Below are 27,966 nucleotides of genomic sequence, written 5' to 3' on the forward strand. Positions count from 1 at the left end.
CTCATGCATCACACAGTTAATCATTACATTCGTCATTAAAACAGAATAATTAAAACAGTGATCCTCTCTTATGTTTCACAATACATTCCTCCAGAATATTCCTCATAATATCCCAAATTAATTATCATATCTTTCTTTATGTATTAATTTAAAACATAAACTTCTCTTATCTACATGTGCAAATATATATAAAATCCACTACAACCTAACAATATCCTTCGCCGAGAGCCACACCCGTTGACCGACCTGGTAGGAAGGAGCCGGAAACGCGGCGCCGATCTGCCACCCGTTTATTTTGCTCCGCCGTACGGAGAAGAGCGGCTCTGGTATCCTTCCACACCCTCCTACAGCGACGGATGTGGAGCTGCACCGATGGAACGGCTGTCTCCACCTCCTGAGCAGGGGAACAGGGGGGGCTGGTATCCCAGAGAGACCTCGAATGGCGAGTGACCAGTGGCCGAAGAAGTAAGGGAGTTGTGGGCGTACTCTATCCAGGACAGGTAAGTACTCCCGCTAGAAGGGTTTGATGCGGCCATGCAGCGGATGGAGGCCTCGAGCTCCTGGTTTAGCCTCTCAGTCTGCCCGTTAGACTGGGGGTGAAATCCGGAGGACAGGCTAATTGTTGCGCCCAGAGCCTGGCCGAAAGCTCTCTAGACTGGAAAGTGAATTGGGGACCACGGTCCGACACGATGTCCGCCGGAATCCCATGCAACCGGAACACATGGTTGACCACCATATCCGCCGTCTCCCGGGCAGAGGGAGGCTTGGGCAGCGCGAGAAGTGGGCAGCTTTGGAAAAGCGGTCTACCACCGTGACGATGACCCGTGTTCCCCTGTGAGGGTGGCAGGCCTGTGACAAAGTCCAAGGCGATGTGAGACCAGGGACAATGTGGCACCGGGAGTGGTTGCAGCAGCCCGGAAGAGGGTCGATGTGACGACTTGTTGCGGGAACAGGTAGAGCAGGCCAGGACATATTCTCTGGTGTCCGCCTCCAGCGACTTCCACCAAAAGGTCCGCCGGAGCATGTTGATGGTGCGCCTGATGCCCGGGTGACAGGAGAAACGGGAGTTATGAGCCCATTGGAGCACTTGGGAACGTGCAGGCGGGGGAACAAAGAGACGGCCGGGAGGCCCGCCACCGGGGTCTGGCAGGGTCCGGAGAGCATCTTGCACCACCGCCTCACTCTCCCACGTGAGAGAAGCTGCCACACAGGTTGCCGGGAGAATGGTAACAGGACAGGGGAAGTGGTCCTCGGGTGAGAACTGGCGAGAGAGAGCGTCGGGCTTGGTATTCTTGTTCCCTGGACGGTAGGAGATAGAGAAGTCGAAACGTCCAAAGAATAGCGACCACCGCGCTTGGCGAGAGTTTAACCTCTTGGCCGTCCGAATATACTCCAAATTTTTATGGTCTGTCCAGACCACGAACGGATGAGCGGACCCCTCCAGCGAGTGTCTCCACTCCTCCAAAGCTAATTTAATAGCCAACAGCTCCCAGTTTCCGACATCATAATTCCTTTCCGCCGGAGTCAAGCGGCGCGAAAAGTATGCGCAAGGGCGAAGCTTGGAGTCAGAGTCAGAGCGCTGTGACAGGATAGCCCCCACGCCTGTGTCCGAGGCATCCACCTCGACGACGAACTGTCGGGTGTCATCGGCTGGATCAGGATGGGGGCGGAGCTGAACCGCTCCTTAAGGAGTCCAAATGCCAGACTGGCTTCCGGCGTCCATGAGAACCTGTCTTGGTGGAGGTGAGTCTCGTGAGGGGGGCTGCAAGCTTGCTGTAGTTCCTGATAAAACGGCGATAGAAGTAGCAAACCCCAAGAACTGCTGTAGCTGTTTCCTAGAGGCGGGGGTCGGCCACTCCGTTACCGCCTTGACCTTCTCCGGATCAGCCCTCACCTGCCCCGTCTCAATGATGAACCCCAGGAACCGAACAGAGGTTACGTGGAACTCACACTTCTCTGCCTTAACAAACAGCTTGTTCTCCAGTAGGCGTTGGAGGACCATTCGCACATGACGCTGGTGCTCCAGAAGATCTGCGGAATAGATGAGAATGTCATCAAGGTAAACGAACACAAAACGATTCAAGAAATCGCGGAGAACGTCATTCACCAACGCCTGGAACACAGCAGGGGCGTTAGTGAGTCCAAATGGCATGACCAGATACTCGAAGTGGCCGAGGGGGGTGTTGAACCCCGTCTTCCACTCGTCCCCCGCCCGGATCCGCACCAGGTGGTACGCGTTGCGGAGGTCGAGCTTGGTGAAGATCGTGGCCCCAGCCAGAGGTTCAAATGCTGAGTTGATCAGTGGCAGGGGGTATTTGTTCCGGGTGGTGATGCTATTCAGCTCCCGATAGTCAATGCAGGGCCGGAGAGTCTTGTCCTTCTTCACGACAAAGAAGAACCCAGCTCGAGTGGTGACGAGGAGGGGCGAATTATTCCAGCCTTCAAGGATTGCGATATGTACTCCTCCATGTAGACCTTCTTTGGTCTGGACAGGTTGTACAACCGACTGGAAGGGAATGACGCGCCAGTGTGGAGGTCAATAGCGCAGTCGTAGGGACGGTGAGGCGGCAAGGAGAGAGCCTGCGACTTGCTGAAAACCTCCCCGATGTCGTGGTAGGCGGAGGGAACGGAGGTGAGGTCGGAAGGAGGCACGAGGTTACCCTGAGGGCGTTCCCTAGGGGTAGTGCAGATCTCAGGCAGCTGGTATGACAGTAGGGGCTCCAGAGAGAGCGAGAGAACGGGAGTGTAAGGAGAGGGAAGCAGGACACAACAGTCTTGAGAGGGAGTTGGAAGAGGGCTCAGGTTTGCTCGCCAGTATTCCAACCACTACTGGCGAGCGCCCCCGTTTGGGCGAACTGGACAGGAGGAAACTGAATGTCCGAGGTGGCCACAATACAGGCACTCACCTGCTCTTAGCCGTCTCTCCTTCTCCTGAGAAGAGAGATGAGCACGGCCGAGCTGCATAGGCTCCACCTCCGAGGTGGAAGAGGGGAGCGGCCATGGAGACGAGCCCCCAAACGCTCGCCCTGATGGGCTGCCTCAGGGACTCGCGACCGGAAGTTGGGGAACGATGACGTCACGGGCGATATTTTCTGAGACTTGTAGCTCCGCTCCCGTTGTCTCTCCCGCATCCGGTTATCCAGCCCGATCGTCTCATTAGCTCCTCCAATGAATCGGGCTTATTGGAGCTGGCGAGTTCGTCCTTCGCGGCTTCCGACAGTCCCGTAAAGAAACACGGCCCGAAGCGCAGTCTCTCCCCATCCGGACTCGGCGGCGAGAATGCGGAAATCCACGGAGTGTTCCGTTACACTCGTCCTGCCCTGTCGTAAGCGGAGAAGACGCTGGGCCGCGTCCTCCGAATCCACTGGGTGATCGAAGACCCTCCGTAGATCCTCCAAAAAAGTCCCATAATCCACAGAACTAGGCTGGTTAATGCCCAGCGTATTCGTGGCCCAGTCCAGCGCTCTACCCCGTAGTAAACCCACCACGTAGGAAATCTTGGACTGGTCCGAAGCAAATGTCTGGGGCTGGCGGTCGAACACCTGCCGGCATTGAAATAGGAATCCCCGACACCTCCCAAGTGTTCCGTCGTAGGAATCCGGAGACGGCACGGGGGACTCCCGCATCTGCCGGGCGGGATCTGGAGAGAGGAGTGCTGGTGCTGGAGCAGGCGGATGACTGGCCTGACGGGTCAGGTCCTGCACTAAGAGGCCGATCTGGGATACCTCCGCGGACATGGACCTTTGCACTTCAGACATGTCCGTTAACATCCGCCGATGTTCAGCCAGCAGCGTTCCGTGTCCAGCCAGCGTAGCTGCTCCGGTGATCGCTGGATCCATGTTGGTCAGTCTGTTCTGTCACGGGAGAACAGGGTTAGGACCCAAGAGCAGACCACAGGAGACAGGATAGGGATAAGGAACTTTATTCCCTAAGGATGTTTTAGCAATTCCGACGTGAGTCCCGAAGATCGACGTCGGAGGTAGGCACAGCTAATCACGGTGTGAGTCCCGAGGCACAACACCGGAGGCAGGCAGAAGAGAGCAGGTACAATCTCATGGAGCGGCAGTGGGAACTACCGGGGCAGAAGACGTAACAGACTGACAACCCAGGCCTGCACGACCAGGGTTGATATGGAGCCGGTGATGATCCAAACGGGAACAGCTGTGCACCACTCGGGGAGGTGGCCACGGGCAGCGTCTGAAGGTACACACCCACACAACGAGCACAAGGCAAAAACACAAACAGGGGATGACCGACACATGAGGTTAGGAGACTTGGGAGAACAGAGGTAAACACACAATGGGTCAGACAGGGATCCTGACATCTACGTGTGTGCGTATGTATGGGATATGGTCAAACATTTGTGTATGATTCAAATTAACCCGGACAAGACTGAACTTCTCCTCCTTCCAGGAAAAGGATCTCCCACCCACGACCTGACTATCAACTTCAACATCTCAGTGTTGGCCCCGCCCCCCGACTGCCAGGAACCTCGTGTGACACCTGTCAGTCAACTCTCCCTGACTGCCAACATCACCACAACAACACGCTCCTGTAGGTACATGCTGTACAACATCAGGAGAATACGACCTCTTCTCACTCAGAAGGCGGCACAGGTTCTGGTCCAGGTTCTGGTCCTGGTTCTCGTCCAGGCTCTGGTCATCTCACGCCTAGACTACTGTAACTCCCTCCTTCAGGTCTACCTTTGGGTTGATATATATATTTACGGTGTTTCAATGTTGTAGAAACGGAATATTACCTATTTTGAATTAACGGTCTATTACTGTTGGGATTTAACGGTTTTTCATTGTAAAATATACAGACTTTTTTTACAGTGTACCTGCTAATGCTATTCGACCTCTACAGCTCATCCAGAATGCAGCTGCTCGACTGGTCTTCAACCTCCCGAAATTTACCCACAATCCTCCGCTCCTCCGCGACCTTCACTGGTTACCGGGACATGGTCTAACCTCACACCCAGGACATGGTCTAACCTCACACCCAGGACATGGTCTAACCTCACACCCAGGACATGGTCTAACCTCACATCGCGGACATGGTCTAACCTCACACCCAGGACATGGTCTAACCTCACACCCAGGACATGGTCTAACCTCACACCCAGGACATTGTCTAACCTCACACCCAGGACATGGTCTAACCTCACACCCAGGACATGGTCTAACCTCACACCCAGGACATGGTCTAACCTCACACCCAGAACATGGTCTAACCTCACACCCAGGACATGGTCTAACCTCACACCCAGGACATGGTCTAACCTCACACCCAGGACATGGTCTAACCTCACATCCAGGACATGGTCTAACCTCACACCCAGGACATGGTCTAACCTCACATCCAGGACATGGTCTAAACTCACACCCCACCTCGTTCACTTCACTCGGCTTCGGCCAATCGGCTTGTAGCTCCTTCACTTCGAGCTAAACACTCAACAAAGTCACGACTGTTTGCTGTGCTGGCTCCTCATTGGTGGAACGAGCTCCCCATTGACATCAGGACAGGAAGTCTCTACAAACTAAAAACACATCTTAGTGACTACACCTTGAATAGGGAAGGTAGAGCCGTAGTAGCACTTTAGTAGTTTAACACTTTAGTAGCACTTAAATGTCTCTTACTGATAGCACTTGTAGTTTAACGTTATTGAAGAAATTGTACTTGCTTGATTCTTGTTGTTCTGAGTTTGGACTCATGGTTTAATGCACTTATTGTAAGTCGCTTTGGATAAAAGCGTCAGCTAAATGTAATGTAATGTAATGTATTGAGTGAAGTCTTCAGTGGAAGCAGAGAGATCATGAGGGACGGCAGTGAGACAGACAGGAAGGACGGCAGTGAGACAGACAGGAGGGACGGCAGTGAGACAGACAGGAAGGAACGGCAGTGAGACAAACAGGAGGGACGGCAGTGAGACAAACAGGAAGGACGGCAGTGAGACAAACAGGAGGGAAGACAGTGAGACAGACGGGAGGGACGACAGTGAGACAGACGGGAGGGACGACAGTGAGACAGAAGGGAGGGACGACAGTGAGACAAACAGGAGGGACGACAGTGAGACAGACGGGAGGGACGACAGTGAGACAGACGGGAGGGACGACAGTGAGACAGACGGGAGGGACGACAGTGAGACAGACGGGAGGGACGACAGTGAGACAGACGGGAGGGACGACAGTGAGACAGACGGGAGGGACGGCAGTGAGACAGACGGGAGGGACGAGTCTCCATCTGCCTAAGGTATGTGGACACAGAACTTGTGCCACATGAGGTACTTGTGGAACTCTACGAGGTACCGTGGACAACTGGGGAACAGATGGCACTGTGGTGCACATTGTGTGAATCTCATTACACAGTGTACATGCAGTGCGGAGTTCTGGAGAGCAAACCAGCCAAAACAGTAAATGTTGTACTTTTACTTAGTTATAATAATTTATAGTGTTTGTTCTTCAAATGATGAGTCAATATAAGATACTTTATTGATAGTGCTAATGTGTGATAATGAGCTCAGAGGAAGTTAAACAGCTCATAATTCATCTCTAATATCTATTTAAATGTTATATTCATTCTAGAACCGTAAGGGGGTCAGTCCGGATCCCGCACCCACAAGACCCGATCCACAGAGTCCAGCTCTTACATAACGATAATAACTTTATGCCACAGAAACACATGATGACGTCACGTTGGGCTACAATAAAACGGACGAATGAACAATTCATCAACAATAAAAGTAATAAAAGTAATAAAAGTAATCATGAGAACGGACTCGCCTCAGACGTCCTGCTCCTCCTGCTGCCGTCGAACATCTAAAATGGAGTCCGGGCGGACTTTACTTTCACTTTCACAAGACTGTACCTGTGCGTGGGGGGCGTCTGTGTGGGTGCGTGTGCGTGCGTGTGAGTGTGTATGCGTGTTGCGTGCGTGTGTATGCGTGTGTATGCGCGTTGTGTGCGTGTTGCGTGCATGTGTGTGCGTGTTGTGTGCGTGTTGTGTGCGTGTTGTGTGTGTGCGTGTTGCGTGTGTATGCGCGTTGTGTGCGTGCGCGTTGTGTGCGTGTGTATGCGTGTGTATGCGCGTTGTGTGCGTGTTGTGTGCGTGTTGTGTGCGTGTTGTGTGTGTTCGTGTTGTGTGCGTGTTGTGTGCGTGTTGTGTGTGTGCGTGTTGCGTGTGTATGCGCGTTGTGTGCGTGCGCGTTGTGTGCGTGTGTATGCGTGTGTATGCGCGTTGTGTGCGTGTGTGTGCGTGTGTATGTGCGTTGTGTGCGTGTGTATGCGTGTGTATGCGTGTGTATGCATGTTGTGTGCGTGTGTATGCGTGTGTATGTGCGTTGTGTGCGCGTGTATGCGTGTGTATGCGTGTGTATGCATGTTGTGTGCGTGTGTATGCGTGTGTATGTGCGTTGTGTGCGTGTGTATGCGTGTGTATGCGTGTGTATGCGTGTTGTGTGCGTGTGTATGCGCGTTGTGTGCGTGTGTGTGCGTGTGTATGTGCGTTTGTGTGCGTGCGCGTTGTGTGCGTGCGCGTTGTGTGCGTGATCTCCTACTAAAAGTAACATGCGTGTGTTTTCTGACCAAAGCCAGCCTCTCTGACTTTTCAAAATAAACTTCCGTCTTCACAGGTTTAAGATTTATTTATTTGTTCGTTCTTTTTGAAACATAAGTTTTTATTCTGTGGGATATTTACAAATGACAGCGCATCACTTCCTGTGTGGAAGACAAAGATTCACAATGCAGGTTTCATTCTGTTAGTTCTCAGCATTCTTTTCATTATTCATTATTATCTTATTTTGTGAAAACAATGTATAGAATATGTCAACTCTCATATGATTTGATCCTTAAAGTTGAGAACTATTAGAGTGACATTAATCATAGTCAATTGTAATATGATTTGTGCTTTTGGTCATGGTGCATGTGGTGGTTTTACTGGTTTTAAGTTGAGACTGGGTTCATCTGGACCCAGAGGATCCAGATGAACCCAGTCGTTTCTCCAGATGTTGGATCTTGGACTCCTTAAAGTTAAAATAAAGACTTCACCTGCTCCGAGTCCCTTTCTCTAATGTTCTCTATAGTGTTCCTTTAATGTTCTCTAGTGTTCCTTTAATGTTCTCTAGTGTTTCTCTAATGTTCTCTAGTGTTCCTTTAATGTTCTCTAGTGTTTCTCTAATGTTCTCTAGTTTTTCTTTAGCACTTTGTAGTTTAACGTTATTGAAGAAATTGTACTTTCTTGATTCTTGTTGTTCTGAGTTTGGACTCATGGTTTAATGCACTTATTGTAAGTCGCTTTGGATAAAAGCGTCAGCTAAATGTAATGTAATGTAATGTATTGAGTGAAGTCTTCAGTGGAAGCAGAGAGATCATGAGGGACGGCAGTGAGACAGACAGGAAGGACGGCAGTGAGACAGACAGGAGGGACGGCAGTGAGACAGACAGGAAGGAACGGCAGTGAGACAAACAGGAGGGACGGCAGTGAGACAAACAGGAGGGACGGCAGTGAGACAAACAGGAGGGAAGACAGTGAGACAGACGGGAGGGACGACAGTGAGACAGACGGGAGGGACGACAGTGAGACAGATGGGAGGGACGACAGTGAGACAAACAGGAGGGACGACAGTGAGACAGACGGGAGGGACGACAGTGAGACAGACGGGAGGGACGGCAGTGAGACAGACGGGAGGGACGAGTCTCCATCTGCCTAAGGTATGTGGACACAGAACTTGTGCCACATGAGGTACTTGTGGAACTCTACGAGGTACCGTGGACAACTGGGGAACAGATGGCACTGTGGTGCACATTGTGTGAATCTCATTACACAGTGTGCATGCAGTGCCTCTCCCTTAGTATGCGACGCATTGCAGTGGGTCCCCTGATCTTGGAACTCTTAGTAACCAATCAGGCAAATTCAAAGGGGTACTATCTGGACATGCAATAGGTGAGGGGCATAATAAAAGTGTGACACCTCTTTTGTCCAACTGGGTGGACAGTGTGTGGCCAAACTGTTGACACAGTTCTTAGTCAGTATGAGTCTATATATCGGCGAGCTTGGGGGAAGTAGTCCTTATTTTACCTTTGATTGATTAAACACCTTTTTTGTTTATCCCTTTGTTGCACTAAGCATTTATTGTTGCTCCCCGCCTCCCCTAGACCTCAGTCGGGGAATGTAACAATCGACGAGCTTGGGGAAAGTGGCTTTGGCTGTTTCTGACTCTGGTCCCAGAGCCAATGGTCTCCTGGAACTCTTCCGGAAGGACATGACCGTTCTTGGACTGCTAGTGGCCTCTGAGGTGTTGGGAGAGCTTGAGTGTGTAAACAGGTCACTGCCAACGCAGTCAGAAACGGTTGGAGGTATGCAGGCTGCTGTTATCTATGTCACCTCAATTCTACAGGAAATAAAGAAGTGATGACAAGTTCCAAGACTTGTTTGAGAAGGAAGAGGTGATGGTAGAAAAACTTGGATTAGAGCCAGTTCAAATTCCCCACTGGAGAGCTCCACCCCAAACGAGTCACGGGTGAGGCTAGTCACCACCCGGCAAAGACACCTGAGGAATGACAGGGTGGAATTTTTCAAGTTGTTAGACTGCTCGGATTTTTAGTTCAGGGAAAGGTTTAACCAACCGGATTTGGAGAAACTCTGAAAAGTTGACAATATTCTTCTCTCGGGCATTTTGGATGATGCCATTGAACCATACTTTGAAATCGACATTTTTCACTGCACAACTGGAAAAGGTTTTTTTATATATATTGTGTATATAGAATATACTGTTACTCTACATCGGCATTTTAGCAGACGTTTTTTATTCATTTATTTAATTTATTTATTATTATTATTATTTATGTGCTGCAGAATACTGTTTTGTATTTAAACTAAGGTTTTATTAAAATATCAACTATATTAATTGACTTAACCTAAAACATTTTAGAGTTTAAAATAACATTTTTGTGCAGCGCAGATTCAAACGTCTGCAGTGATGTCATGATACTGACGGTTACTATTCATTCATTTTAATGAGGAACATTGCCATCTAGCGATGATCCTCGTCTCTTCAAGTAACTGGAGAAAAATAAGGATCATAACCTGGCTTTTATATTTCTTTCTCTGTCATATAATAAATCAATTAATTAATAATATATCTCTGATTATCACATGATCCTGCCAGTGTTCACATGTCAAATGAATAAATTATAATTAATACAAAATGAAAAAAGTAAATATTTACATTAGGATTTTTAATTATTTGTAATTGTATATACTTTTGTTTAATTCATTGTAAATTTGTATTTGACATCGTAAGATTACTACAATATTATAATATATAATATATGTACTTTCCTTTTTTATAATCGGAGTGGTAAATCAATATTTAATTAATATTCCTTCAGAAAAAGAAGACAAAAAACACATGTTTGCGTGTCTGTGTCGGATTCAGGCTCGTGCATCAGTATGCTTCCGATTTCACCAACGTTAACAGGGGACTTCCGGAAATTACCTTCAAAATAAAACTAAAGAGCATGTTTACACTTGGTTTGTTTCAGTATTCCACAGAGTAAGTATATGTTATATTCCAAACGTCAAGTAATTGTTCAACTACATTTAAACACACACAAAATACTGGTTACAGGAAGATACATATTGATGTACTTCTAAAACAAGGACAACAAAGCTTAACAAAGATAAACAGTCACTGTTTTACAGTCTGAAATGTGTAATCAAAAAAGATGTAATAATATATTAATAATAATAATAATACATTTCATTTGTGTAGCGCTTTAAAAAAAGGTACTAAAAAGCACTTCACATAGTAAATACAGAAACAATACATTAGATTTAGCTGACGCTTCTATCCAAAGTGACTTACAGTCATGTTACATTCATACACTGTAGAACAGCTACAGGGAACAATGCAGGGTTCAGTGTCTTGCTCAAGGACACATCGACTAGGGCGGGGATTGAACCCCCAACCCCTGATTGAAAGACGGGCATGGTAACCACTGACCCATAGTCGCCCTACAATGAGCAATAACAGATAATATAAGATACTAATAATAATAACAATATAAACGATAGAGATTACATAACAGTAAGAAACCAAACAAACTTTAAATAATTTTACTGACGTAGCATTTTCAATGTAGATCGTTTGTAGTGTCGTATAAGTACTTTTACTTAAATTATATGAATTGTTTCTTCACCACTGCCTCTTGCTAATACTACACATATTGACTTTATACTGCACTTCTTTTTTCTTGAACAATAGCACGTATACAATTTTTTCAAATTGACAATAAGAAACAGCAAAATACATACATTCAAACAAACATTCCACAGGGCGCAACCACAGAGGATAAGAAACAATAATAAAAAATAAAAAGTGAACAATTAATATAAAGAAATAAAAAAGGGGAGACTGAGGCACAAACTCTGATCATGTAATTAATTCAATTCAATTCAATTCAATTCAGTTCATTTTGTATAGCCCAATATCACAAATTACAAATTATCCTCAGAGGGCTTTACAATCTGTACACATACGACATCCCTGACCTTTGACCTCACATCGGATCAGGAAAAACTCCCCAAAAATAACCTTTGACAGGGAAAAAAGGGAAGAAACCTTCTGTAGAGCAACAGAGGAGGATCCCTCTCCCCGGATGGACAGATGAATAGATGTCATGTGACCAGATGAACAGAGTTACAGAGTTACATAAACACATTGTATGAATGGAACTCCAATCCATGAAACAGAAGGAGGTAGAGAGGAGGGGGGGGCGGGGCATCAGCAGGGCCAATGGGAGGCCGGCTCACCAGGCATCAGTCACCTCCAGGTCCAATGGACCCTATGAGACGTGAAGTCACAACGACTCCGGGGAGGAAGCAGAGTTAATAAGGTGCAATGGAGAGATGTAAATTCATCCATAAGGAGAGAGAGAAGAGGAGATAGGTGCTCAGTGTATCCTAAAACATCCCCCAGCAGCCTATAAGCCTATAGCAGCATATCAAGGGGCTGGACCAGTGCAAACCTGATTCAGCCCTAACTATAAGCACTATTAAAGAGGAAAGTCTTAAGTCTATTCTTGAATGAGGTGACTGTGTCTGCCTCCTGGACTGAAAGTGGAAGCTGGTTCCATAAAAGAGGAGCTTGATAACTGAAGGCTCTGGCTCCCATCCTACTCTTTAGGACTCTAGGAACCACAAGTAGCCCCGCATTTAGTGAGCGCAGCTCTCTAGTGGGGCAATATGGTACTACAAGCTGCTTAAGATATGATGTTGCATCACCAATCAAGGCTTTGTAGGTGAGGTGAGGAGTCAGAAGACGCCTATTACTTTTGTTTCGTTGTTTCTATATATGTTTCTCTTTCATATTCTCGCTATAAAGTCCACTGCAACAGTCTCACAAAAAAGAAGTTACACGAGAATATTCTGTTAACAAGATACGGTTTGGTGATCTCCAACGTGGCGGTGCTGTTCTCGTGATCCGGGGTCACGCGGATGTGCAGCGGCTGGCCCGGCCCGGTCATCTCCGGCGGATGGAACAAGGACACCCGACTGGTCTTGTCGGGAGCGGTCTGAGTAAGCGTAATGGCCTCCTTCTTTTTCATCCAGGGTATCCAGGATTTTTTTGCGCCCAGTTCTGCCGAAGCTGGAGGGTATCGCTCAAGAACCGCCGGCTTTTTAAGACCCCGTTGTCTGAGGTTGCTCATTAGGTGGTTTTCCTCGAGGACTGACTTCCGGATGAAGCCCGCCGCCGTCTCGTCCTCAGCCGATTCGCTCGCCATCGCATCCGTCTGCACTGCGGTGGAGGTCACCGGGGACACTGAGCATCCGCTTACCGTTCATGCTGGGTCTCAAGGCGCGACTGTACCGCTTGGTGGCTTCCATCTCCTTCGTAAGGTTGGCGAAGTCATGGCTCAGGCTCATCTTCTTCTCTTCTTCCTGCATGAACCTCTGCTGGAGGACGGAGTAATCCGCCTGCAGCTGGGAGAGCTGGTCCTCCTTGTTCATCAGTTGGTGGATCTTCTCCTTCAGGGCCTGGACGTCCGCCTGCAGCTCTCTAGTTTTGGCCTCCTCCATCTTGCAGCGAATCCTGAGCTCAGCCTCAGGACACGTGACCTCGCCTTTCTCGATGGCTTTGTTTCTGGCGATCTGACTTTTCATTTCTTCCAGCTGCTTCGAGAGGGTGTTCGCTTTGTCCTGCTCCATTCTGAATTTCTTCTCCAGTAGATCGTACTCATCCTCTGTTTTCATTAAGTCTCCTTCTACCACCTCGAGCTGTTTGAGCCGGCTCTTAAGTCTTTCAATTTCTAGCGCAAACTCTTTGACTTTGTTGTCTTCATCTGGATTATTGTCCTTGATGGACCACTTCCTCTGTATTTCCCTCTCAGTCTCCTCAAGTCCATCGATTCTTATTTTCATACCACCTAACTTGGTATTCAGCTTCCTACACTTTTCCTCTTCACTCAGAAGTTTATTTTTTGACTCATCTTTCTCTTTCACGAGGTTTGTGACTCTGACCTCCATTTCAGATTTGAATTTGAGAAGTTTTTTGCTTTCCTCAATCAGCTTCTCCGTGACCTCTGTGACCTTTTCCTGCTCTGCTTTGAACATCCTACTCAAATCATCACTTTTCTGTTCTTCCTGTTTGAGCCTCTCCGCCATGTTTTTCCTTTCGTCGACCAGAATAACTGTGAAGGACTTCAACTTCATCAGATCGTCTTTGAAGACCGTTTCGGCCTTTTCAAACTTCGTCTCTGAGCACTCAAGTCCCTTTAACTGAGTTTTCACCGCCTCCAGCTCGCCGGCCAGATCCTTCACGACACGTTTCTCTTTCTCCAGGTTTGTGTGGAGCTGAGAGCATTCTGTTTTGCTCCGACTGAAAGCCCCCTCCAGTTTCTCTAGCGCAACCATCCTCTTCTGCAGTTTGTCCACCTCCAGCCTCAGCTCCTTGCTGTGGGTCTCCTCACCCTGCAGCCTTTTCCTCAGCTCCCTGCACTGAGTCTCTGCTTTGGTTATTTCCTCATCCTTGCCCTCCATCTCCAGCACTCTCTTCTGCAGATTCTCCAGCTCGGTCATGAGAGACGAATCCCCGCACTCCCCTTTGCTGATCTTCTCCCTCAGCTCCTGCAGGTCTTCCTCTGACTTCTGAAGCGCCTTGTTGCTCTCCTCCAGCTCTTCAATCTTGTGCGCCAATCCGGCCATCTTCAGCCTGAGCTGTCGGCTCTGGGACTCTTCGTGGGCCAGTTTGGCCGTCATCTCCTCTTGTTCCTGGGCAAACCTGGCCGCTCTATGCTCCAGCTCGGCCTCCAGCGCGAGGACCTTCTGGCCGTCCTCCTTGGCGGTGTCGGTGACCGCCACCAAGCGCTGCTCTTTCTCCTGCAGCTTGAGAGCGAGGTCCTGGACCTTCTGGCTCTGCTGGTCGATCTGCTCGATATGCAGCTGCCGCTCGTCCACCAACATCAGGGCGAAGGACTTGAGCTTGACCAGCTCCGCTCTGACCTTCTCCAGCCTCCTGCTGTGGTCCCTGTCCTTACGAGCCTGGTAGACCTTCTCCTGCTCCAGCAGCCTTTTGAGTCTAAGAGCGCAAACAGAGGGAATTACAACCGATGACACAAATTCTGAATTCATTTTGTATTTGTGTGAAAATGTTTGACAGTATCTTGTGACCAAAAATAACCACCCAGTTACTTTTTCTTTTCCTGTATCAGATGGTGCACATCTCTATTTATTGACCTCACTCTTATTGCTATTGTGTTGTATTTTATTTCTTTACACTTGTATAATTGTTATTCTATTGTTTATACATGTTTATATTTGTATTATATAGTTTGTTGCTATTATTCAGTTGTCTGGCACAATAATGTGCTTTGGGATTAATAAAGTTCTATCTTATCTTAAGCACCTGATCCTGGATTGGAAGACAGAATAAAATCAGCCTTTGAAAGGCAACAAAAGAAATTAAAAAAGAGGCAGATTGAGGCTTTGTTACCCTTTTGTGTCTTGAGTTCAGTAAATGGAAGAATTGTGGCTGCAGGTCACAGACTCCATTAATACAAAGGTGTCTTGAGTTGGGTCAACACGCTGATACCTCTGATTGAATTACATTTATCTGGGTATCAATGGGCTCCGAGATGAGAGAGTTCTTATCCTATTAGTTATTAAATGGAGTGTGTAAAAAACTCTGTAATGTGCAACCAGAGGAGTCGCCCCCTGGTGGTCAGGAGAGAGAATGCAGCTTTAACACATGAAGCATAGACTTCTTTACAACCAGAGGAGTCGCCCCCTGGTGGTCAGTAGAGAGAATGCAGCTTCAACACATGAAGCGTAGAATTCTATACAACCAGAGGAGTCTCCCCCTGGTGGTCAGGAGAGAGAATGCAGCTTTAACACATGAAGCGTAGACTTCTATACAACCAGAGGAATCGCCTCCTGGTGGTCAGGAGAGAGAATGCAGCTTTAACACATGAAATATAGACTTCTACACAACCAGAGGAGTCGCCCCCTGGTGGTCAGGAGAGAGAATGCAGCTTTAACACATGAAGCATAGACTTCTATACAACCAGAGGAGTCGCCCCCTGGTGGTCAGTAGAAAGAATGCAGCTTTAACACATGAAGCATAGACTTCTATACAACCAGAGGAGTCTCCCCCTGGTGGTCAGGAGAGAGAATGCAGCTTTAACACATGAAGCATAGACTTCTATACAACCAGAGGAATCGCCTCCTGGTGGTCAGGAGAGAGAATGCAGCTTTAACACATGAAGCATATACTTCTATACAACCAGAGGAGTCGCCCCCTGGTGGTCAGGAGAGAGAATGCAGCTTTAAGACATGAAGCATAGACTTCTATACAACCAGAGGAGTCGCCCCCTGGTGGTCAGGAGAGAGAATGCAGCTTTAAGACATGAACTTTTACAGAGGAGCAATAGAAAGCATCCTGACTGGAAACATAATAAACTGGCACTACAGCGGGGGGTTAAAACCCTCCAGAACATTCTTGGTACCCATCTACTGAGCATCAGTGATATCGGTGCCTGCAAAAGAGCACCAAGACCCCCTGCTGCCGTCTGGAAAGAGAGACGGAAGTATCAGCTGCCAAACCACCAGACTACAGAGCGGCTTCTTTCCTCAAGCTGACAGACTCCTAGATTCATCCTCCATCCTCCAGCATGTCTACAGCTTTGTTTGGTCTTTTTCTAATGCAGCAAACTGGGACTAAAAATTGCATTTTGTTGCACAACCCTGTTGCACAATAAACAACCATGTTATCTTAACCCCAAAAGTCTTCATAGACATGATCATTTTGATGCGCTCATAAAACTGGCACCAACACATTGAACATCTCTAGGATAAAGCAGGAGGAAGAGGCAGCAAAGTTCAAGAGAATTCAGCACCCCGCCGGTAGATGTTTAACTGATCTCTGCGGGAGTCTGAGAGAGTCTGAGAGAGTCTGCTGCAGTTCCCCCTTTTCACAAGTCATGCACGCTCAAAACCTCAGACACACAAACAGGTTCAAATATTCTGCAGGTTTAAGATCTTTACAATCTCAAAAAAACCATCTTCCCCCCTTGAAACCTTATTCAACTTACCAACCAGCTGGGATGCCGAGCAGGTCGTTCCATGTCTGTTTTTTCAAAGAGTTTCTCTCGGGCCACCGGGGGAAGGAAGGAGGGGGAATTAAAGCCACGTCACATTCCAAATGTCATTGGTGGACAATGAAAAAAGGTGGATGTTGTGCTCTGCTGGCTGGTGATGTCATCCACCCCTCCATACAAGTCCAAAGAGGCCCTGCCCGTTGGACACTGAGGAGGAGGAGTTCAGACCGCTCTTCCTCTTCTTCCTTCTACCCGTTCTATTCTCCCTCTGGGCAGCAGGTACGACACAAGACACAAAGCCACTTTAAAAGGCTCAAACATTCTGCGTCCTTTCCCCCCCCCCAAAACAAATGGCAGTCCGGTTTTGACCCAACCGTCTCCGGTCCGTCCCCATCTTGCAGCCAGCGGCGTTTCCATAGAAGCGGGCCAACAATGCAAGGCGGAGGTTTTGTTTTGGGCAGACAATGCCAGACTTTGCGCAGCCTTTCTTATTATAATCCCCTCTGTCTGTATCGTGCAAAAAGGGAGAAAGGACGTGGATATAAATTCTCCATAGTGGCTGAATTGTATGTGTGTGAGGTCATAGTTTCAGCCAGCAGAGGAGGCCTGTGGTTTGCATTGCAGAGGCTTCTAAATGAGCCAAATATGAGCGATGCAAAGAGCTTACAGATGCAGAGGCTTTCCATCACGTCTCCAAATACATGTAATACATAAATATGAGCCTTTGTACACTGATTGCTTGTGTTTTGTGGCTTAGATACTTGCACTTTTGTTGGCTTTCTGCAATTTTGGGGAGAAATCAGTTTCTTCTGATGCACTCGTTTAAACTCTTGCCGGATAAAAGCTTCTAAACTGTAGCGAATAATACAACTTTTGCCATATTGTAAGTTTCATTTTCATATATTTTTCTTTTAAAATCTTTTTTTTATTGAGGCTCAAAGATAAAAGCAACAACATATTGCAGTACTCCCTTTTCCACCCATTCAGAATGTACGTTCCCACCCCATCAAACTCTCCCACTGCCGGCCAGAAAAACTATGAGTAACAAACCTTTTGGAAACCAAACCACCACTTTGGTCCAGACTAAAATATCTCAACGACTAATGGATGGATTGCCATGACGATTTGAACACAGAGGGATGCTGCTATGGATGCCTACTTTTTTTGGTAATCCCCTCACTCATCTAGCGCCTCCATGGGGTAAAAATGTCAATTTATTTAATACTTTAGTTTATGACCAAATTCCTGCCAAACTAATGTCGTTCCAGGCATCAACTTCTGGTTAATGTGTTAAATCTGCATTCTCTCTCTAACACGTTGTTATGCAAACAGGGCGTGACATCACCCTGGACTCATTCATTCATGATATCACCTGCAGGGAATCTGCTCACTGACTGCAGCAGGAATGTGTCATCAGAGCTCAGCTGGCTGCAGCACATTAAAGCCAGCAGGAGCTGCATGCTGAGAAACCAAAAGGAAAGACACAAATGGGCCACAAAGTTGAGTCAAAGACTACAAAGAGACGCAAAATGACTTCAAAGAGACGCAAAATGACTTCAAAGAGACACAAAATGACTACAAAGAGACGCAAAATGACTACAAAGAGACTCGAGACACGAAATGACTACAAAGAGACACAAAATCACCACAAAGAGACGCAAAATGACTTCAAAGAGACACGAAATGACTACAAAGAGACGCAAAATGACTTCAAAGAGACACAAAATGACTACAAAGAGACACAAAATCACCACAAAGAGACGCAAAATGACTTCAAAGAGACACGAAATGACTACAAAGAGACGCAAAATGACTTCAAAGAGACACAAAATGACTACAAAGAGACACAAAATGACTAGAAAGAGACGCAAAATGACTACAAAGAGACACGAGACACGAAATGACTACAAAGAGACACAAAATGACTAGAAAGAGACACGAAATGACTAGAAAGAGACACGAAATGACTACAAAGAGACTCGAGACACGAAATGACTACAAAGAGACACAAAATGACTACAAAGAGACACAAAATCACCACAAAGAGACACAAAATTACTTCAAAGAGACACGAAATGACTACAAAGAGACGCAAAATGACTTCAAAGAGACACAAAATGACTACAAAGAGACACAAAATGACTACAAAGAGACACAAAATGACTACAAAGAGACACGAAATGACTACAAAGAAACGCGAAATGACTACAAAGAGACACAAAATGACTACAAAGAGACCGCAAAATTACTACAAAGAGACATAAAATGACTACAAAGAGACACGAAATGACTACAAAGAGACACAAAATGACTACAAAGAGACACAAAATCATCATCTGGTTTAGAATGCAGCCCAGATCCTGGTCTTGTCTTTTAGAAGCTGCAGGAGGACCAGAGACTCTCTTCTGCACGACTGCACCCATTTTTGAAAAAGCTAAATAATATAATATAATGTGAAAGATGGTGTAAGCTTCTGAAGAAGTTCAGACGTCACGCTGCCCGCATTCGATGGCTTGATGAGACACGACTCGTCATCTCTTTACATCAGAACCATCAAACTCCTGATGCTCTGCTTCTAATCTGATGCCTTTCTACCAGACAACACCTGCACCTGCAGGATGTGCACGTATTTCAACAACAGGAATGTGCGTGTCCCCCCCCCACAGTGAGGGATGGTACCGCTGTGTGTGTTCTCAGAACCTCAGCAGCCGCTTCCGGACCTGCAGAAGAAGAAGCATGGCGCCGGAGTCGAGGGTTTTACTCATCAGCTCCTCCCACGTGGTCGATATTCTTATTCTGAATGGAGCGTGTTTGTGTTAAAACATGTGTGACATGTTGATGTCCTTCAGCTTCTAGCATCATTCTCTGAACACAGCTGATTGACTCCATGAGTCCACTTCCTGTTAGTGAAGCTGGAAGAGAAGAAGAAGAGGAGGAGAAGAGGAGGAGAAAAGAAGAAGAAGAGGAGAAGAAGAGGAGGAGAAGAGGAGAAGAAGCAGAAACATCATGGAGGACTTGATGTCAACAGGTTTCTGGATACCAACAAATACCTTTTAGGGAAGCTGTATGAAGGAAAGAAAGACGGAGGTCTTTTGATGTGGATCAATGCGCCGCTGAAAGTAGTCCCTATTCCCTCCTGTCTTTTGATGTGGATCAATGCGCCGCTGAAAGTAGTCCCTATTCCCTCCTGTCTTGAATACAACTACAGTAACAAGCGGTTGAAGGAAATTGCAAATGAAACTCTATATTTGTGTCTTCAGTGGGAACCAATAGGAGCCGAGAGCCGCGTGCTGAATGGCTCATTACCAATGAGCCGATGAGTTCTGTAACACACCGTGAATCGTCCTTTTTCCCCCAGGATGAGACCTGGACTGGGACCACGGGCCTCACCTTTCCCTCTCCTGCTCCAGCAGGTTGGTGAAGTCGTCGCTCTTGTTCATGAAGTTGCCGTGGTTACGCTTCTCGCTGTCCAGCTCCGTGATGGTGCGGCGGTGGCTTTTCTCCGCCAGCAGCAGCTGTTCCAACATCCGCCGGTACGTCTCCTTCTGTTTGACCTCCAGACGATCCAGCTGGAAGGGGGGGGGGGGGGGGGGGGGGTCAACAGCAGCTCAGGCCACAACGCCCCCAAAGAAAACCATGAGCCACGATTTGTGTGACAACAAACTTTGACCTCTGACCTCTAAAGAGTGTTTTCCCTCCTCTGACCTCTGAAGAGCGTTTGCCCACCTCTGACCTCTGACCCCTGTAGAGCGTTTGCTCTCCTCTGACCTCTGTAGAGCGTTTGCTCTCCTCTGACCTCTGACCCCTGTAGAGCGTTTGCTATCCTCTGACCTCTGACCCCTGTAGAGCGTTTTCCCTCCTCTGACCTCTGACCCCTGTAGAGTGTTTTCCCTCCTCTGACCCCTGTAGAGCGTTTGCCCTCCTCTGACCTCTGACCCCTGTAGAGCGTTTGCTCTCCTCTGACCTCTGACCCCTGTAGAGCGTTTTCCCTCCTCTGACCTCTGACCCCTGTAGAGTGTTTTCCCTCCTCTGACCTCTGACCCCTGTAGAGCGTTTGCCCTCCTCTGACCTCTGACCCCTGTAGAGCGTTTGCTCTCCTCTGACCTCTGACCCCTGTAGAGCGTTTGCTCTCCTCTGACCTCTGACCCCTGTAGAGTGTTTTCCCTCCTCTGACCTCTGACCCCTGTAGAGCGTTTGCCCTCCTCTGACCTCTGACCCCTGTAGAGCGTTTGCTCTCCTCTGACCTCTGACCCCTGTAGAGCGTTTGCTCTCCTCTGACCTCTGACCCCTGTAGAGTGTTTTCCCTCCTCTGACCTCTGACCCCTCCTCTGACCCCTGTAGAGCGTTTGCCCTCCTCTGACCTCTGACCCCTGTAGAGCGTTTGCTCTCCTCTGACCTCTGACCCCTGTAGAGCGTTTGCTCTCCTCTGACCTCTGTAGAGCGTTTGCCCTCCTCTGACCTCTGACCCCTGTAGAGCGTTTGCCCTCCTCTGACCTCTGACCCCTGTAGAGCGTTTGCCCTCCTCTGACCCCTGTAGAGCGTTTGCCCTCCTCTGACCCCTGTAGAGCGTTTGCCCTCCTCTGACCTATGACCCCTGTAGAGCGCTTGCCCTCCTCTGACCTCTGACCCCTGTAGAGCGTTTGCCCTCCTCTGACCCCTGTAGAGCGTTTGCCCTCCTCTGACCTCTGACCCCTGTAGGGCGTTTGCCCTCCTCTAACCTCTGACCCCTGTAGAGCCTTTGCCCTCCTCTGACCTCTGACCCCTGTAGAGCCTTTGCCCTCCTCTGACCTCTGACCCCTGTAGAGCGTTTGCCCTCCTCTGACCCCTGTAGAGCCTTTGCCCTCCTCTGACCTCTGACCCCTGTAGAGCGTTTGCCCTCCTCTGACCTCGGTCATGGGTTTCTCGTACACGTCGTCCATGCCGCTGGTCCTCAGGGTGAGCTGCCCGTCTCTCTGCAGCGCCTGAAGGGCTTTGATGGGGACGGCGGAGGCGTACTGGGCCTCCAGAGCCTCCGGTCTGGTTCTGTCCCACTTCAGCAGGCCGATGATGTCCTCTCTGGCCTGAGGAGACACGGCAGAGCCTGTGTTGTGTTTTTATTCATGATTACTGTGTGTTTGTTTTTCCTGTGGTGTGAAAGAAAGTTTTTATAACAATGTTTTATGGATGAATAAATTACCTTTAAACACTGCAGGTTTCTTTAGTACTATATTTATTATATATAAATAATGTATTAGTATTACTCAGAAAATTGACAGTTTTATTTCTCAAAAACAAAACAAAACATAGATTTAAAAAATAGAAAATGTTATGATATTGATAGTTGTTATATAATAATACATTTTAAATATTTTTTAATTATTAATAATTATTTTGTATTTCTTTATGATACTGATGTTGTTTGTCCTGTTGATGACGTTAAATGATGAGGTCACGTAAAAACTGATAATAAGGATGTCTAATAATAATATTAAAAATAACAATAACAATAACAATACTATTATGTATCATCATATTAAAACAACATTTTATTAAAGTGCCTTGCAAATAAAATGTTATTCAAGAAGCACTTTTGCATTTTTTCTCACAAAACAGGAAAATAGTAAATATACAAAAATACAAAAAAACAACAAATTAGACGCATTGAAAAAAGACAATTAACAAATGTGATGGAAAAATGTATCACAAGTGAGTAAGAAATCTGGACTGAAATAAGAATATTTATTGTGGTTGTGATGAAGATGAACTCGTAGTTACAGATTTACAAAGAGGAATAAAGGACTCCAGCGGTGGTAGTTCAGATTTGGTCATATTCAGTTCTGGGTTTGTTGAAGACGGATCTGACAGAAGTCTCAAACCAGACTTCAAGCTCATGACGACTCCACTCCTAATCAACGTCCCTGTGAAGTGAATCTGGTTCGTACCTGAACTTCTCCTTCCATGATCCCCAGCAGCTGCAGCATGTCGGACTTTGACAGATCCGCCGCCGGCTTCCTGCTCTCTGCAGGTTTCTGAGGTTTCGCCGCCCTCCCGTCCTTTTCCTCCCGCTGGACCTTCATCTTCCTCTTTGCGAGCTCCGGTTTGTTCTCCTCCACCTGCTTGATGAAACCTCTGGTGGGCTGGATGTGTCCGTCGTCGGGACCCTCCATGGTGCAGCTCCTGGATCGCATCTTACTCCTGTGGAGTGTAAACAAAGGAGCCGATAAGTGAGACAGCGATACGAGAAACCTTTCAGTTGACCAACTCCTCAGGGACCACATGGAGTCACTTAGATCCCCAACTCCTCAACACCTTGATCAGCCCTAGTATTTGATCAGCAACCTTCTTGATATGTCAAAGAGAGAGCCAAGATTGCCTTTGTTATGGGGTCTGGGAGGGCGCTAGCTTGGCCTACAAGTTTATGGGAGTCAGTCGATAGCTAACTCCTCATACCAGGACTTTTCTGATGACATGCGTAGGGTTTTTGATCACCCCCTTCGCGATAAAGACATTTCCTCTTGCCTGCTTGTTGCACATGGTTCTGGGTGGAGCGACGTATCCCTACAGGAGGTCTTCCTCAGAGGGCTTAAAAACCCTGTAAGAGAGGAACTTGTCACGACTGTTGTAGCCAGAGAGCGCGAGAGAGAGAGGACCCAAATGCCGACAACGGTACAAAGGAAACGTTATTCCTTTTGGAAAATACAGAGGAATCACAAAAAGTAGGCTCTCGGCAGGGAGATCATCTAAGGACAAAAACACTACGAACAGAAGACAAACAGGGTTTAAATACACAGGGAATGTGCAGGTGATTAGACACAGGACAATCACAGGGACAGGAAGTGCAGGGAAACAGAGGACACGAGAGACAAGGACTTCAAAATAAAACAGGAAACGAGACGCAAAAACCCGGAATGTGACAGAACGAGTAGTGAGGGATGACTCTGAGGGTCGCCTTAATGAGTTTAGGAAGGAGAGACCTAGCCGCCCTTTTAGTTTACCACCCCCTTCCGTCCATGAGGACCAGCCACAGTCCTGTTTCAAGTTCCCAGACCCCTCCTGGCTTTCCGCCTCCCCACACCTGCTGGTCAGAACGCGCCTTCAGCAGAGGAACCCATGCTGCTGGGCAGAACGCGCCTTCAGCAGAGGAACCCATGCTGCTGGGCAGAACGCGCCTTTAGCAGAGGAACCCATGCTGCTGGTCAGAACGCGCCTTCAGCAGAGGAACCCATGCTGCTGGGCAGAACGCGCCTTCAGCAGAGGAACCCATGCTGCTGGGCAGAACGCGCCTTCAGCAGAGGAACCCATGCTGCTGGGCAGAACGTGCCTTTAGCAGAGGAACCCATGCTGCTGGGCAGAACGCGCCTTTAGCAGAGGAACCCATGCTGCTGGTCAGAACGCGCCTTCAGCAGAGGAACCCATGCTGCTGGGCAGAACGCGCCTTTAGCAGAGGAACCCATGCTGCTGGGCAGAACGCGCCTTTAGCAGAGGAACCCGTGCTGCTGGGCAGAACGCGCCTTCAGCAGAGGAACCCATGCTGCTGGGCAGAACGCGCCTTTATCAGAGGAACCCATGCTGCTGGTCAGAACGCGCCTTTAGCAGAGGAACCCATGCTGCTGGTCAGAACGCGCCTTTAGCAGAGGAACTCATGCTGCTGGGCAGAACGTGCCTTTAGCAGAGGAACCCGTGCTGCTGGGCAGAACGCGCCTTCAGCAGAGGAACCCATGCTGCTGGGCAGAACGCGCCTTTATCAGAGGAACCCATGCTGCTGGTCAGAACGCGCCTTTAGCAGAGGAACCCATGCTGCTGGTCAGAACGCGCCTTCAGCAGAGGAACCCATGCTGCTGGGCAGAACGCGCCTTTAGCAGAGGAACCCATGCTGCTGGGCAGAACGCGCCTTTAGCAGAGGAACCCATGCTGCTGGGCAGAACGCGCCTTCAGCAGAGGAACCCATGCTGCTGGGCAGAACGCGCCTTTATCAGAGGAACCCATGCTGCTGTTCAGAACGCGCCTTTAGCAGAGGAACCCATGCTGCTGGGCAGAACTCGCCTTTAGCAGAGGAACCCATGCTGTTGGTCAGAATGCGCCTTTAGCAGAGGAACCCATGCTGCTGGGCAGAACTCGCCTTCAGCAGAGGAACCCATGCTGCTGGTCAGAACGCGCCTTCAGCAGAGGAACCCATGCTGCTGGGCAGAACGCGCCTTTAGCAGAGGAACCCATGCTGCTGGGCAGAACAAGCCTTCAGCAGAGGAACCCATGCTGCTGGGCAGAACGCGCCTTCAGCAGAGGAACCCATGCTGCTGGGCAGAACGCGCCTTTAGCAGAGGAACCCATTGTGCTGGGCAGAACGCGCCTTCAGCAGAGGAACCCATGCTGCTGGGCAGAACGCGCCTTTAGCAGAGGAACCCATGCTGCTGGTCAGAACGCGCCTTCAGCAGAGGAACCCATGCTGCTGGGCAGAACGCGCCTTCAGCAGAGGAACCCATGCTGCTGGGCAGAACGCGCCTTCAGCAGAGGAACCCATGCTGCTGGGCAGAACGCGCCTTTAGCAGAGGAACCCATGCTGCTGGGCAGAACGCGCCTTTAGCAGAGGAACTCATGCTGCTGGGCAGAACGCGCCTTCAGCAGAGGAACCCATGCTGCTGGGCAGAACGCGCCTTTATCAGAGGAACCCATGCTGCTGGTCAGAACGCGCCTTTAGCAGAGGAACCCATGCTGCTGGTCAGAACGCGCCTTCAGCAGAGGAACCCATGCTGCTGGGCAGAACGCGCCTTTAGCAGAGGAACCCATGCTGCTGGTCAGAACGCGCCTTTAGCAGAGGAACCCATGCTGCTGGGCAGAACGCGCCTTCAGCAGAGGAACCCATGCTGCTGGGCAGAACGCGCCTTTATCAGAGGAACCCATGCTGCTGGGCAGAACGCGCCTTCAGCAGAGGAACCCATGCTGCTGGGCAGAACGCGCCTTTATCAGAGGAACCCATGCTGCTGGGCAGAACGCGCCTTTATCAGAGGAACCCATGCTGCTGGGCAGAACGCGCCTTTAGCAGAGGAACCCATGCTGCTGGTCAGAACGCGCCTTTAGCAGAGGAACCCATGCTGCTGGGCAGAACGCGCCTTCAGCAGAGGAACCCATGCTGCTGGGCAGAACGCGCCTTTATCAGAGGAACCCATGCTGCTGGTCAGAACGCGCCTTTATCAGAGGAACCCATGCTGCTGGGCAGAACGCGCCTTTATCAGAGGAACCCATGCTGCTGGGCAGAACGTGCCTTCAGCAGAGGAACCCATGCTGCTGGGCAGAACGCGCCTTTATCAGAGGAACCCATGCTGCTGGGCAGAACGCGCCTTTATCAGAGGAACCCATGCTGCTGGTCAGAACGCGCCTTTAGCAGAGGAACCCATGCTGCTGGGCAGAACTCGCCTTTAGCAGAGGAACCCATGCTGTTGGTCAGAATGCGCCTTTAGCAGAGGAACCCATGCTGCTGGGCAGAACACGCCTTCAGCAGAGGAACCCATGCTGCTGGTCAGAACGCGCCTTCAGCAGAGGAACCCATGCTGCTGGGCAGAACGCGCCTTTAGCAGAGGAACCCATGCTGCTGGGCAGAACGCGCCTTTAGCAGAGGAACCCATGCTGCTGGGCAGAACGCGCCTTTAGCAGAGGAACCCATGCTGCTGGGCAGAACGCGCCTTTAGCAGAGGAACCCATGCTGCTGGTCAGAACGCGCCTTCAGCAGAGGAACCCATGCTGCTGGGCAGAACGCGCCTTTAGCAGAGGAACCCATGCTGCTGGTCAGAACGCGCCTTTAGCAGAGGAACCCATGCTGCTGGGCAGAACGCGCCTTCAGCAGAGGAACCCATGCTGCTGGGCAGAACGCGCCTTTATCAGAGGAACCCATGCTGCTGGGCAGAACGCGCCTTCAGCAGAGGAACCCATGCTGCTGGGCAGAACGCGCCTTTATCAGAGGAACCCATGCTGCTGGGCAGAACGCGCCTTTATCAGAGGAACCCATGCTGCTGGGCAGAACGCGCCTTTATCAGAGGAACCCATGCTGCTGGGCAGAACGCGCCTTTATCAGAGGAACCCATGCTGCTGGGCAGAACGCGCCTTTAGCAGAGGAACCCATGCTGCTGGTCAGAACGCGCCTTTAGCAGAGGAACCCATGCTGCTGGGCAGAACGCGCCTTCAGCAGAGGAACCCACGCTGCTGGGCAGAACGCGCCTTTATCAGAGGAACCCATGCTGCTGGTCAGAACGCGCCTTTATCAGAGGAACCCATGCTGCTGGGCAGAACGCGCCTTTATCAGAGGAACCCATGCTGCTGGGCAGAACGCGCCTTTAGCAGAGGAACCCATGCTGCTGGGCAGAACGCGCCTTTATCAGAGGAACCCATGCTGCTGGGCAGAACGCGCCTTTATCAGAGGAACCCATGCTGCTGGGCAGAACGCGCCTTTATCAGAGGAACCCATGCTGCTGGGCAGAACGCGCCTTTATCAGAGGAACCCATGCTGCTGGGCAGAACGCGCCTTTATCAGAGGAGCGGCGCCGTAGCATCATAGCTGGATTGTGTATTTATTCTGGCCAAACTGGTCATTTTCTGGCCTCCTGTCTGGCTGGTCAGTAGAGGTGGGGATACTGATGAGCGAGACTACTTCCTGTATTGCCCCCCAGATCAGAATGCACTGATTACTAATTACTAATGCCCCCGCAGTCTTCCAAACTCTGATCAATGATGTCCTTCGTGATGTCCTGAACCGATCTGTTTGGATTATTTAGATGACATCTTGAGCTTCTCCTGGAACACATCAGCCATGTGAGGCAGGTTCTCCAGCGGCTACTGGAGAACAAACTCTACATTAAAGCGGAGAAGTGTGATTTTCATGTGGCTCCCCCGCTGAGCATAAATAACGACTGGAAGGAGACGAGTATTTATGGTCCCTATAACTTTTTTTTTTTTTTTTAATTATTTTTTACTGGAGTCAAATTTCTCTTTCGTCCAATACCTGGAGAGCTGATGAGATTTCAGCTCAAAGCCTCGCTGCTCGAGAGTAAGGCCGCCCGACACCTGGTATGCTAACGCTAATGCAGCGGGTTACGTCTTCTCTAATATTAGCACGGAGGGCTTCAGCTTGTTTACGTACAGAACAGCTGCTCAGTTTGACCAGTTTGACCAGTTTACGCTGGCGGTCATTAGAACGGCACTGGCCCAGTTAGTGGTCCATCCATCTGATCGGGTTTAGCTGTCAATCATCCACATTACAGCCTCTATTTGTGAGCAGACGCAGCTGTTTGTTTGGTCAAGTTTTATTCAGGGGTATTTTTAGGGTCTCCCCCCAACTTGTCTATGTTCAGAGTCCAACAACAAGGGGGGGGGGGCTATCACTTTGTGGTCCATCAGCAATCCCACA

The 27,966-nt window shown here is 49.0% G+C and overlaps 1 protein-coding gene and 1 pseudogene across 1 annotated transcript in view; both read right to left on the minus strand.

The window, feature by feature from the left end:
- The window catches only part of LOC117727154 (NACHT, LRR and PYD domains-containing protein 12-like), a 146,842-nt gene that overhangs the window by 74,427 nt on the left and 44,449 nt on the right, over positions 1 to 27,966 (minus strand).
- Positions 566 to 27,922, minus strand: LOC117727688 (annotated as a pseudogene).

This window comes from Cyclopterus lumpus, chromosome 24 (assembly GCF_009769545.1).
Source record: "Cyclopterus lumpus isolate fCycLum1 chromosome 24, fCycLum1.pri, whole genome shotgun sequence".
Classification (NCBI taxonomy): Eukaryota; Metazoa; Chordata; class Actinopteri; order Perciformes; family Cyclopteridae; genus Cyclopterus; species Cyclopterus lumpus.